This window comes from Nycticebus coucang, chromosome 1 (genome assembly GCF_027406575.1).
Source record: "Nycticebus coucang isolate mNycCou1 chromosome 1, mNycCou1.pri, whole genome shotgun sequence".
NCBI classification, from domain to species: domain Eukaryota; kingdom Metazoa; phylum Chordata; class Mammalia; order Primates; family Lorisidae; genus Nycticebus; species Nycticebus coucang.
The window spans coordinates 59,069,507-59,081,866 of NC_069780.1; the positions used below are offsets into that span (position 1 = coordinate 59,069,507).

The 12,360-nt window shown below is 33.9% G+C and overlaps 1 long non-coding RNA gene across 2 annotated transcripts in view; it reads right to left on the reverse strand.

The window, feature by feature from the left end:
- Positions 1-1,753: 1,753 nt before the first annotated feature.
- Positions 1,754-12,360, reverse strand: part of LOC128588434 (uncharacterized) — a 56,285-nt gene continuing 45,678 nt past the window's right edge. The window contains exons 3-6 of one of the 2 annotated variants that reach the window (XR_008380776.1): positions 7,887-7,994; positions 7,506-7,609; positions 7,004-7,074; positions 1,754-2,937 (exon numbers count right to left, since the gene is read on the reverse strand). This is a non-coding gene — a long non-coding RNA (uncharacterized LOC128588434). The remainder of the gene's footprint in view (positions 2,938-7,003; positions 7,075-7,505; positions 7,610-7,886; positions 7,995-12,360) is intronic. The other variant, XR_008380777.1, reaches the window with a different exon arrangement.

Genomic DNA, 12,360 nt, shown 5'->3' on the forward strand with positions numbered 1-12,360 from the left:
TCCAACAAAACTATAAGTGAAATAAAGACACACTCTCATGTAAACTAATATTAAAAAAGAAAACAAAATGGAAAAAGAGAAAAATATTTGAGCAGGTACTTCAAAAAAGAAATAGCCAAGTGGCAAATACAGATGCGAAAAAATGCTCAATGTCATCATTACAGAAATGCAAAGTGAAATAGATTGCAATAACACTATATATAGATTAGAATATTAAAATGAAATGCAAAAACAATTTTAAAGGTTAAAATTTAAATTTTAAGTGTAGCAAGAAATTTTACCTCTCATATGCTGCTGATGGGTTTTAATATTGTAGTATTTACAAAATAGGCTGTAGTTCCACAGTTCAACCCCACACGCACCCTGGGATGGGTATTACCCTCTATTACCATCCTATGTATGTATCTACAGAAATGCAGAAATATATTTGCCAAAAGATAGCTATATTTGTTCATATTGGTAACATTTAATATAAATCAGGAAAATAAACTAATATCCAATAATAGTACAATATAAAGTGATATATTATTGCCATGGATTTCCATACAGCGTGGAAAACAATTACATCTTTGTGTTACAACATGGATATCTCTCACAAACATAATGTGGAAGGAAAGAATCAAGGCACTTAAAAATATGGGCTATTATATAATGTCATGTATGTAAAGTATTTAAGGAAAGAAAGGAGCAGCTAGAAGTCAAGATAAAGATTGTGCTTTGAAGTTGATAGTGATTGCAAAAGAGTCAGAATGACGCAGAACACTCCCAGATTGCTGTGGTGCTTCCACGGGTGTGTTTACTTTGTGAAAATTCATCAAGCCCTACATTTTACATGACCATACTTTCTCTCTCTCTCACATATATGTATACCATAGTTAAATAAATATTAAAAAAAATAATTTAAAGACAAAATACAAACTAAAATTAGTATTATCCAAATCTTTAATTCATGTTTATTTTAATAATTTATAAACTTTATCTGTGAATTTTAACTAAATATTAATGCATACTTTATAAAATCATGCAATTTGCAGTTTAAATATCACTGGCCATTTAATTGTCAACAAAGTAAAAGTTTTCATGATTCATTCATGTTCTGTGTAGAGCACATATATACAACTTCAAGGTAATCCAAATTGCTTAGAGTTACAAAATGTTTCTCTCTTGCCTTGTGCAACTTCTGTGAACACCACAATATGGAATGGGAGAAGGACGTTCTGCACTATTTAATCTAACACATCATAATGCAAAACCTATTGGTCTCTGAAAGAAAGATTGAGAGGTTAATTAATGTCTTCCTTTCATCCTTTGAACTTCTCCTATTGAAATCCTCCTGGTGTTGGGGAGCAAATCTCATCTCCAACATTGGGAGCAGCCCTGTCTATAAATGTCACAATTAATGTAGTCACGTTTCACTTTAAAATTAGGTCAAGAGACATGGAGAATGGGGCGGCGCCTGTGGCTCAATGAGTAGGGCGCCGGCCCCATATGACAAGGGTGGCGGGTTCAAACCCAGCCCCGGCCAAACTGCAACCAAAAAATAGCCGGGCGTTGTGGCGGGCGCCTGTAGTCCCAGCTACTCGGGAGGCTGAGGCAAGAGAATCGCGTAAGCCCAAGAGCTGGAGGTTGCTGTGAGCTGTGTGACGTCACGGCACTCTACCGAGGGCGGTACAGTGAGACTCTGTCTCTACAAAAAAAAAAAAAAAAGAGACATGGAGAATGTTTTCCTAGATCCTGAAATGTTTAGGAAAGTGTATGTTTAGCTACAGATTGCAATATGGCAACAGGGAGGGATGGGCTAAAGTACGTTCACATAGGCTCAGAAGAACTATTAAATTTTCAGAACATTTGCAAGTGAATCTTTAAATAGATATATATTTTTGGTAATTAAATTGTGTAAACTTAAATTTAAAGAAATTATATTAAAAGTAAACTAATATTTAAAACTCATATATTTCCTGTTATTTTATTACATTTTACTGTTCAATACACTTAAGGTTATTTACATTTATCTTACCTGTACAATGGGGCATAAAACCGTGTGTTACAGCTCATCTTCTCCTACACTGGACATTTGAAATTAACCATGTTGAGCATACTTACACTACTAAAAACAAAGGGCATGATTTATTATTTTGTTAATTGTTTAGAATTTTAAAAGTGATGGAAAAAATGTTAGTAATGCACATTAAACTTAAAGTGTATCCTCTCTCTAGCTGTTACCTTGAGACTAGAACAAAAAATTAGAAAATATTATTCTGTCATTCTGAATTTACAGTCTGATTCAGTAAAGAATTTGCTCACATAAGTGATGAACAAGTGAAGTTCCAATACATGTCTGTATTATTTCACCTGCCTTTTTATTAGTGTAAATAAAAACATCAGCCAACATTCGTGTCTGGACTACACTCTTTAGTCGGTACACTCTTAAGTTTGCTACTTACATCAAAGTTAAGTGAAAATCATTGAAATCATTCTGTGAAAAGTAACTGGGCATACAGAATTTACAATAAATAGCATTAATTATTTTGTTATTTTTAAGTTGTATGTCACAAGATTTTTATATAAATAAAATTTATAATACACATATACAGTATATATGTATACATATTTGTGTGTATATAAATACTAACACACATAAATGTATTTTTGAAAGCCTGTTATTAAAACATTTACTAGCATGACAATTAGAGACACATAGGTGTTATCTAATATATTTATGCTTTTTTGTGCGATTTTGATGCATAGGATTTTCTAAAGACCAGGGAATGGTTTCCTCTTGCCAGGGCCTAGAACTGGTACTGTTATGGTGGTTAAGTAATTCTCTCAAAGCCCAGAGTTAACAATTAGGATAGACAGCCTTAAAACCAGAATGTCTAACCCCAGAAGCCACACTTTCTTGATCCTGCAATCCTTCCTGAGAGTGTACCATTCATCCTAGAAAAGCACAAAAGTTTCCATATTAGAAAATGGAAGGCAAATAGGCATTTTAAACAGTTATGTATTCACTTAATATTTACATATATCTTTAGAGAAATAACTACATAATGTCTAACTATTAAAACTTACAGCAAGGATCTCACCAAATACTGATATTTAGAATCATTCTATTTAAAAGTAGGTAGAAAACAAGGAAAGCCACCATCACCCACAGTAATTAACATTTTCCTATAAGCTTAGCTAAGGCAACATAAAAACCAGGTAAACATGAATAGTTTAAGGACTGGAGTGTTATAATAATTTTATATACATATAGTATTCCTTTTATATACATATAGTATTGTCTAGAAAATTCTAGATACTAAATCAATGGCAGAATCGCTAAGAAGTTGAGTAAAATTCTTAGGGAAGCAATATCAAATATTGGTGAAGATTGCAAGCTCTGGGTTCAACCACCATCACTACCTCTTATATGACTTAGCATACATTACTTACACTCTTTCAAGCTCTCTGTACCTCAGTTTATTGGTTTATAGAATGAAGATAACATTTCCTACCTACAAGGATATATAATGAGTTGATGTATGACTATAACACTGACAACATGTGTCCCATGTTAACCACCATAAAACTAGTTATGATTATCGCTAAAAAATGTGTGATAATACCCTAACGTAGAAATACCATACCCATGTTCATAAAAATATGGAAATCCATATCATAAGAATATACATTTTCTAGAAAATAACCTACAAATCTCAGATAATTCAAATTCAGACTTCAAAAGTTATATTTTTCTTTTTTCTTTTTTTGCAGTTTTTGGCCGTGGCTGGGTTTGAACCTGCAACCTCTGGTATATGGGGACAGCGCCCTACTCCTTTGAGCCACAGGTGCCGCCCAAAAGTGATATTTTTCAAAGCTGACTCCTGGACCCCCAATCTATACAGAAGAATAAAGTAAAATGGACAGCCAAGACCAATTTCAAGCTGTAGTGTAAGAAGGAAAACTCTATCCTGTCAAATATCAAGACACTATATTAGTAATAATGGTGTACTAACAATAACAAACAGGTTAAAGAGTCATGATTCCTATCCTCATATAAACATACAGTAGAACCTCTGTAAACTGACTACCCAAGGGACTATAAAAAAGGGAGCAACGTGCTGAGGTGGTCAACATAAGGAACTAGGCCTACTCTATGGACACGTACATGTACTTGGCTTTCTTGTTCAGCTTTTATTAGAGAATATCATACAAAATCATACATAATCAAAATGTAGAAAATCATACCTGTAGTATCATATGAAATCAATGTATTTCTTGTTTTCTCATGGCTTAACATTCACTCTGAAAAAGAGTCAGTCTTGGTCTGTTTCTCATTCTTATTATAAATGTTAAGTGAAGAAATCACTCTCAATGTTGGCTACGTCACTCCATGTGCCTGGACATTTTTCCACAGCAAATGACTTCTTTTTTTTTTTTTTTTTGCAGTTTCTGGTCGGGGCTGGGTTTGAACCAGCCACCTCCGGCATATGGGACTACCGCCCTACCCCTTTGAGCCACAGGCATCGCCCAGCAAATGACTTCAATTGCATCATCAGATGCTGGGTGTCCTCTTCTCTTGGAGTGTCTTCAATTTCTGTGTCATCCTCATGTGCTTCTTCCTCTTCTTCATCCACCTCTAGAGCTGCTTCATCCACCTCTACGCTGGTCTGTACTCCGGTCAACATTACTTGGAAACTGCCTCTGGTCCGTTCATTACAGATTGCCTCGTCACCATCCTTTGCAACAAAATGTTCAAAATCAACTCCTTGAATTCTGCCATGAAAGATGGACTGTCTGACGGGGCGGGGGGAGGGGCAAAAAGGTCGTGCTAACAAATCCAACTCTTTTGAAACACTTCTGTATCATTTTTGGCTAATTTTTTTCCAAATAGAACTGATCCAGAGGACAACATCCAGAACATTAACCATGTAGGGGATGAAGTTGCTTCACCAGGCAGGGCACAAATTTGTGTCTTAGTTATAAACCACTACATAAGCTGGGCTCAGTAGTGCATTTTAAATGTTTTTATTGTGGCCTCATGCACATTTGCATTTTTGAGGTTGTATTTGGAAGCAGAAATTTCAGTGTCGTGTTTGTGAAATGACTGATTCACCTGTGAGTGGCCAGGACAGCCATCTACTGTCAGGAGAACAGGTCGTTTCTTCTACTTCACTTCTCAGTTAACATCCCTTACGCTCAGATAAGGCACCAGTCATCTACACGCTTTAGTCTGATCTCCAAGTAATGGGGAAAATTTGCACTTCAGGTTCTTGAATAATTTAATAATCACCAAGGGTTTGGTTTTTCTCCCATTGAGCTAGTGCAAAGTAGAACAATGAAACATTCTTTGGAAAGTTTTCTGCTCTTACGTTTGTCAACCTTCATGATGAGGCTCCTACCAGGCACTACCTTGAAAAAGCGTCTGCACTCATCAGAGTTGAAAATGTTATTATCTTTGAAGCCTCTGGCAAAGTCCAGGAACTTTCTGATGAGCTCTTCCAAAGCTTCTACTGGAACTTAATTGAATTCACCACACAAGACTTTCTGGGAGATCTCATGTCACAGTTTAAATTTCTAAAGCCAACTTCTTGATCCTTGGAAACCTGCCACTTGGAACTCCCGTGTGACTTTTGTATCAATTTCTTGGAACAATGGTTCATGGATTCAGGCATCCATTTGTTACAAGCTGCCTAATGTGGCTTCACTGACTTCATCGAGAATTTTCCTCCTTTTCCAATGTAGGTCTCTGCTTTCCTTACCATATCTCTCCAAGTACTCATGTTTACATTTTTGAATATTACTAACTATAGCGTTGTTAACAGAAAAATGTTCCATCATCTTTCTTTGGTTGCTGCTTTCCAGAAAATGTAGAAGATAAGCCTTTTAGTTCAATGTCAGCTCTTTGAGATTTTTCCCCCTGGGCCATTGTGTCTCAATTAACTGTAAAATTTTTCAGTAACTGTAGCTTGTACCTACAATTCAGACCAGTTCTTGATGTTGAAAAAATCATTCAGTACATGTGATAAACAATAGGATGTTAGGCCTAGCCAACAATAACAATATAACCTGAAAAAAAGAACTTATACTACTGAAAAAATACAATCAAAGGGGAAAGCCCACACCTTCTACTCCTTGATGTAGAGTGGACTCAACTGGTCAAGCAATCGAGGGTAAATTAATGTTGCATTAAAGAGTCCATGTGTAGTCAACACACAGCTTACAGAGGTGGTCATTACATAAAGGTCAGCCTTTCATTGATTACATGTGGTACATGTCTAGTCTATGAAAATCAGGTCAATTTAAGAGGTGGTCAATGTTGGGAAGTGGCCAATTAGGAAGGTTCCACTGTATTTATATCTGGTAGAAGTGCCTTTATAAATAAACATAGAAATATCTACCCAACAGATGACACTAGAACAATTATGTGCAAGAGAAAAGTAAATAAATCTATTCTCTATACCATACAATATTCAAAGTCAATTTTATTTATGATGTAATTCCTGGATGACAGCACTATGAGATGCAACACTGTATCAGGTCAAGTTTAATCCCATGTTAGTGCCTGAAAAGGTCTACAAATGAAAAGAAAAACAAAAATCCTTCTTCTGTTACTAAAATATTCTCATTTCATGGTGAGGGTGTGATTAGGACATCACCTGATGATTCCATGCATATTTTTTTAAATTTATGACACTCTGGGACAATTGCAAAACTACTAACTTCTTTTGAGCATTTGTAGCTACAGTTGAAATTCAGATAGATCCACATTAGTGAAAATCTTTTTTGTTTTGTTTGTTTGTTTTACAACTTTCCCCCCTCTGTATGATAGATAAACCTCTATTTCATAAAAGGAGCTGAATCTGTGTGGTTCTAGTATGTTTCTATCACAAAGTTAGGGAGGTGGCATCAAAATTTTCTAAATTGATTCCCTTGGATATGGGCATATGAATCATGGTAGACCAATTACCATCCTCTCAAGATGTATCTGTGAGAGAGATTGAAAAAGAAGTCTACTTACCAGAATTCGTAAGTTCAAATATATTTTGAGCCTGAGTCAACCAGTCACAATCTTTACAGTATAGAACCTGCCTAGAAATTAAGCCAACAGAGAGAAAATACAAGCCAAAAGAAATAATGGAAGGACAGATTCCTGATAATGTAACAATGTACTTCAACCTGTCATGAAAGAAACCAAAAATATTCCTTGAGTATACCACTTGTTTTCCTTAATTTAATCATTTGAGTTAAAACTTTTACTATTGTCACCATAAAAATAATAATTTGGATGATTTAAACCTTGAATTAAGATAACATAGTCATACAAATTTTATTGTAAAGTTAATTAGAAATGGCAACATGAGTCTAGAAGTAAATGATACTTCAGGCAGGATGGATTTATTAATACACACGTTTACTTCTCCCTCTCAAATAATCTTACCATCGTAGGCAAGATAAAATAAATCGATTCAAAACAAAATATGTAAGAGTGCAAACATATTAATAGCTTATTTATTACTCACAACAGTAAAAAGGTCAGTAGAACAATCCTCCTCCAATTGGTCAGGAGACAGCTGCCATCTTCACCATGGCATCCAATGTTACCCTGGTAGTCCTCTTCATTCCACTGGACAGGAAACAAATAAGAGATTAGAGGAGCATACTTAGGAGTTTTTAATGAGCCAAGTCTAGAAATAGTGTTCATTAATTGTGCTCACATTTCATTGGCTAGAACTCAAGAAATGTCACACACACAAAAAAAGCAAGAGAAGTTATAAAATATCTATTTCTGTGATCAAGAAAATTGGGGGAATAAGTATGATGGTGAGTGGCACTCAATTTCAGCATAAATTATCTTCATAATGATCAATATTTATGTGTTTCCTCAGATATTATATACTCACCTTTTCCCCAAGGGAGACAAGTGTAAGTTCTTCAATTATGTATAAACATTCAGGATCTCTGAGTACTGAGCAGTCCTCTCCATCGTGACTGCATGTGTCCGTGTGGTCCTGCAATGTGTGATGTAAAACATAAACTACCAGTTCTGTGTATGGTATCCACAGTGGTGCTGAAGCAGGGGCAAGAAAACTAGAATAGAAAAGTTTCATTTAGGGAAAAAAAAGAAAGAAAGAACACTGAGCACTCCTGACAATAATAGTTACACACTCTTGCCGAGCAGGTCTTTAAAGGACCCCTTCCTCAGACACACGTTTTTCTCCAATGTGGAGAAAGTTCCTTAATTAGATCACATTCCTGTCCAAAAGTAATTTACTTGTTTGTTGTTCTTCCTGACCTCAGGTTCTGTCCTCCAGGAAACACTTACTTGTTCTTTAACCTTGGAAAATATTCACCTTGCCAAGAGTCTTCCCTTCTAGTGAAAGTTTGCAGGTCTCTGGATTGTTTTGAGTCATTTTATTTTTCTTGGCTCAGGATTTCTTTGAGAAAATAATTCCCTCAAAAATGTAATAATCTGTAGATAAATTTCCTTCTAGTCAACTGAATATGCTAATAAACAAATCACAAATTTCTTTCTTAAATATAGCCCTAAAGACTAATTTGTTTTCTTCTTTGTCTCTTTAGATAGAAAATTATTCCAAATAACCATGGCTTCTCCTAGGACTACTTAGAAAATAGGCTTAAGTAGACATGTCATGCACTGAATCTTGTCATTATTATAAGGCTCATTATGTTAATTGTGACCTTCATGAAGACCTTGAGCTTTCACGTGTTTTTCAATTTTATCTCACAGTTCTTTTTAAATTTTAATCTATAAGATGTGTTTCTAATGCTACATAGTTCCTATTTTTTTTTTCTATTCTCTTTTGTTTCTTCTGCAAATTGACCAGCATTTTCCTGAGGTTATCTTTTTCTAATAGTTCCCTCATAAAAGAAAAAAAAAAATACAAGGCAGTTTATTTAAATAATAATAACCACGCAAAAGGATAAATTTTTGCTGGAATGTTCAAAAAACAAAAAGAAAGAAAATACAAGCAAACTATATTAGGAGGAAGGATGAAGATATAATTTGTATAGATTTAAAGATAATCAAATTATAGAATGAACAAAATTTATGTGAACAATTTTGAAATGTTAAATAAAATTCAATAATAATTTTTTTTTAAAACATTAAACTGATTAAGAAGAAAAATAAAGCCTCATTTACACCATGGCTATCAAAGAAAATAGCACAGCAGTCAAAAAATATTCCAACAAAACACCAGGTTCAGGTTTTTTATAGGCCAATTCAAATCAACTTTCAAGGATAAGCTATTTCAATATTATACAGCAATTTAGAAAACAGAAAAGAGTGAATGCTACCTTTGAAACTGTTACCAAAACCAGACCCACCCCATTCATGAACATACCTGTAATAATCCTAAGCTTAACATTAGCAAACCAAATCTAGTGTGGTTTAAATATCTGTAATATGACCAAGTTGAGTTTATCTCGGGCACATGAGTCTACAGAATTAGATAACGTATAAATGTTAAGCACTACATTAATTATTAAAAGAAAAAAAGCCATACAATCATTTCAATAAATACAGAAAAAGTCTTTGCTGAAGTTCAACATCATTAACAAACTAGTAAAAACTGAGCATACCAGAAATAGAAAGGCACCTACACAGCCTGACAACAGTGATGTTCAGATAATCACCGAAAGTAAATCAGCTATTCTTAATGAGGAAGGGTTACATCATTAACTATGAAGTAATACAAAGTACACGTATGTCTGTTACCATCACTTCTATTCAGAATCTTATAGAAGTGTACCACAAAAATAATAATAATAATAATAAAAAGAGGGAAGCAAGTCACTGGGAAGGAAGAAACAAATTCTAATTATTCAAAAGTCATATAATTATCTGCTTTGAACCTAGAGAATATTCAAATAAGTTGCTAGAAGTGATAAGCTTTCAAGAACATGACTAAATAAAAAACTGCATATATTACAAGCAACAAGCATCTAGGTAATTTATTTTAAATGGCATTATAAATAGCAACATAAGTGTAAAATACCTAAAAATAAAATTAACAAAAGAGGAAACAACTAGATTGCAAAATATGTTAAGATAATACTGAAAGACATTTAAAAGTTTCTAAAGTCTTATATTATGCTCATGGAAAAGAAAACACCGTCATGAAGACATTGATTCTTCCTCTTCCTACAAGATAGATTAAAGGAATTCCAGTTTAAATCCCAATAGGTTTCTTCCCTTCTATAACTGAACAAGGTGTTCTAGACTTTATATAAAAGACCAAAATGTAAAAAAAACAACAACAAAAAAAAATAGCCAAGATAGTCTTAAAAAAAAAAAAAAAAAGGAAATGGTAGGAATGGAGTCATGGTCTTTTAGTTACAAAGAAATTTTATTAAGCTATAATTATTAAGTATCACTGATGAAGTGGACCAGTGATACAAGAGAACACAAACATGTACGTCCCTGATGTATAGAAAAAAAAGGACATTTTACACCAGGGGAACATGGAATTCTATTTTACAAAGAGTGATAAAACAATTTAGTATTCCTATGGTTTGGGAATAGTTCCACAATTGTTGAAACACATATACTTTCATAAATGCATACAAATGTACATATATAATTTGCCATGAATTGACAGTTATAATAACTTGGGAAAAACAAAAATCTAAAGAAAAATAAAACATTACTTATTTTATTACCACATATTTGATACCCTGTTTCCCCGATTTTAAGGTGTGCTCCCAAAGATGCACTAGGTCTTATTTCAGGGGACGTCTTATCTTTCCCGTAAGTAGGTCTTATTTTCAGAGGATGTCTTATTTTCAGGTAAACAGGGTTATAAAAACTGACAAAAAATGACAGAAGAACAATTCGAAACTCATAGTTACATTAAAGTGCAAGAAGTCCAAGATATATGGACAAACTGAAATTAATCGAGGCAAATGAAATAATAACAACAAAATAGCCATGCCCCTCTGTAACTGAACAAGGTGTTCTAGATTTTATATGAAAGACCAAAATGTTAAAAGTTTGTATATTCCAGGGTTTATTTTTAAAAAATTAATCAATATAAAGTATTACATCAGTATATAAATCATATGGTCCTCTCATTAGAAATGGTGATAAAATTAAACAACCACCCATGATTAAAAAGAAAACTCTTAGAAAATAAGACAAATTAACCTCCTAAGGCTGTGGCAGTAAGCAAGAACAATAAAGAGAGGGCTTAAGAATTGGAAGGAAAAGCTGAGACTTGTCATTCACAGGTAACAATATTTGTGATAGGCTCTATCAAAAATACAGATTAAACTACAGATAAAGTACTATAATTACATGGTCATTTACAATAGTTTCAGGGCACAAATAAATATGTAATCAATAACACCCCTAAACAAAATGGCTTCCTATAAACACTAATCTTCCTATAAACACTAATCTTTCCTTTTAAAAAAGGAAAATGAGCAAAATATGTAAATAGCCTCTTTACATAAAAAGGAATATGAAGGTCTAGTATATCTAAATTTTTAAAAATGCTCAAATTTCCCAGTCATCAATAAATGCAAATGAAACCAATAGGAATACTTTTTACGTATTGACTGACAACACAACTAAGGTCATGCACTGGGAAGAATTTATGGAAATGTACATCCTCATACATAATTGATGAAAATGTCCATTTAGTAAAGTCCTTTTTGAAGGATAATTATGTGGTGCACCATAAAATTACAATGTTCGTAACTTCACACAAAGCAATTCAAATTTCTCTTTTTAATTTCCTTTATTTTACTTTATGATTATTTCAGGTTAATTTGAGGGTAGAATTAGGTTACAATACTTGCGTTTGTTAGGTAGAGTCCCTCTTATAATTGTGTCCTGTTCCCAAGAGATGTGCCATACACCCTAACATTGTGTCCATTGACAGTGCGCTGTGCCCCTCTGTCCTCCTTTCTCCCCTCTCCCTTTTCCCTTGTTCCCCCACCCCTCACCTTTGAATTGATTTGAGGTTTTCTCTTTCTCTCTTATATGAGGGCATGTATTAGATCATGTACTGGCTTCATATTAGAATTGAGTACATTGGATTCTTGCTTTTCCATTCTTATGATGCTTTACTAAGAATAATGTGCTCCACCTCCATCAAGTTTAATACAAAAGATGTATAGTCTCTATAGTTTTTTACTGGCTGTATAGTATTCCATGGTATACATGTACCACAGCTTTTTAAGCTATTCCTGGGTTGGTGGGCATTTAGGTTACTTCTACAGCTGGCAAATGTAAATTGAGCTGTGATAAACCATCTAGCAAATGTTCTTTAATAAAATGATTTTTTTTCCTTCTGGGTAGATGCCTAGTCATGGGATTGCAGTATCAAATGGGAGATTTAGTTTGAGTTC